Source organism: Beta vulgaris, chromosome 1, assembly GCF_026745355.1.
Source record: "Beta vulgaris subsp. vulgaris cultivar EL10 chromosome 1, EL10.2, whole genome shotgun sequence".
NCBI lineage: Eukaryota > Viridiplantae > Streptophyta > Magnoliopsida > Caryophyllales > Amaranthaceae > Beta > Beta vulgaris.
Genome location: NC_079202.1, coordinates 21,479,047 through 21,480,725, shown reverse-complemented (window position 1 = coordinate 21,480,725; position 1,679 = coordinate 21,479,047). Strand labels below are relative to the sequence as shown.

Below are 1,679 nucleotides of genomic sequence, written 5' to 3'. Positions count from 1 at the left end.
AGAGCTTAAGATGATGAATAATTTCAAATAGCAACCGTGAAAACTTTACATTAGCAAGCAGGAAAGTCAAAGTATTCAACCTATAAATATATTGATAGTGAAATACATGGCTCCTCTTTACTATGTTTTTAAAATGTAAATTTAAATTATTAAAAAAGATCCTGCAACATACACAAATACACAAATACACAATAAAATCAAACTAACAAATACTTAAAATTTTATCAAATAAACTTAGAAAAATTATAAAACCATCATCATCGTAGATTAGATATTCCTTGGTTGTTATGGAGTTAAACTTTGATTATATCTAGTCAATATACAACAAATAACAAATTTAAGCACATCCTGCCAGAAACCTTCCATTCCACCGAAACCCAATGCATACAAAACCTTCTATACCAACTCTAGAGACTTACAAATATCATTCAGGTTGTACTCTTCAAAACATACTAGAGCTTATTACATCAATTATAGGAAACAAACATTTGAAGGTTATACAGGAGCGACAAGTGCAACAACTATAAACAAGAAGAAAACTTGGTAAATTTAAAAGGCCATTAAGCTTATAAGAACATATAAACTCAACAACGTAAATACATTATGAACACTCCTCACTTAATGTAGCAAATTATTGATAAATTACAATAGAAAATTTTCAGGCCCTAAAGCAATCAGAAGAAAAATGCAGCAATTTGGAGCAAAAGCCAGAAAACTCACATAAAAAAACCAAATAATACGAATTAATTTCACCTCACAAACAACATAATTTACTTCAAACTTATTAATAATAAAAAAAAACCAATATATACATTACCAAATTCAAGCACAAAATTGATCCTTTAGAATTATACCAACAAAATAATAGGATAAAAATCAATTGAAACTCGACATAAAAAACAATGACAAAAAACTAATCACATGAAAACCCTAATTCCAGTAATTCGAAAAATTCAAAAACCCTAATTTTAGTAGGAGAGTGATTCACCTACATGATGTTCGCGGCAGAGTCGAAGATGAGAATGGAGCTTGAAATAATGCGCTTGTCGAGACTGAACGCCAATTTCCATGGCCCTTTCTTCAGCCCTAGCTTATCACAACAAGGAGATCTTCTCATTTTCTCTCATCTCAATTTTTGAGACAAACCCAGAAATTTAAAATACAAATTAACACTAACCTAGATACCAATTTTCAAGATTTTTGCTCAAAAGCTTCGAATTTTGATAGAAGATAAACTTGTTGCTGAGGCAGAGGTTTTTGAGAGTGATGCTGGTGATCAGATGAGGAGGAGGATAAAGATATTGGTGGTCGTGGTTAGTTTAGGAGAAGGTAAGAGGTGGGGGTGAGTGGTTCGCGAGGAGGAAATAGAAGAGGATGGAGTTAGGGTTTGTGGGTGGGGAGTTAGGGGGTTAGACTTAGAGGAGAGGCATTTGATGAGGGCGGGGTCAGTAGGGGATGGAGGGGAGTGAAGGGATTATGTTTATAAGAGAAAACGTGACTTTTTTTATAATAAAAATATACATATATCTGATAAAGTCTACCAAATCGCATGAAATTTAAAAAAAATCGCATCAGATTATATAACCTGATGCGGTCAACAAGAGGACCACATCAGATTATTCTGCCAACTTTCCCTCTCATTTTTAATGTTGATTTTCGGATGTGGTTTTACAAAAACC

General features: G+C 32.9%; 1 long non-coding RNA gene across 1 annotated transcript; it reads right to left on the bottom strand.

Moving 5' to 3' along the window:
• Positions 1 to 766: 766 nt before the first annotated feature.
• Positions 767 to 1,443, bottom strand: LOC125491803 (uncharacterized). Its single transcript, XR_007268444.1, has 2 exons — positions 1,178 to 1,443; positions 767 to 1,086 (listed from the first exon to the last, which is right to left on the bottom strand). It is a non-coding gene; the product is annotated as an uncharacterized LOC125491803 (long non-coding RNA).
• Between the last annotated feature and the right edge of the window lie 236 nt (positions 1,444 to 1,679).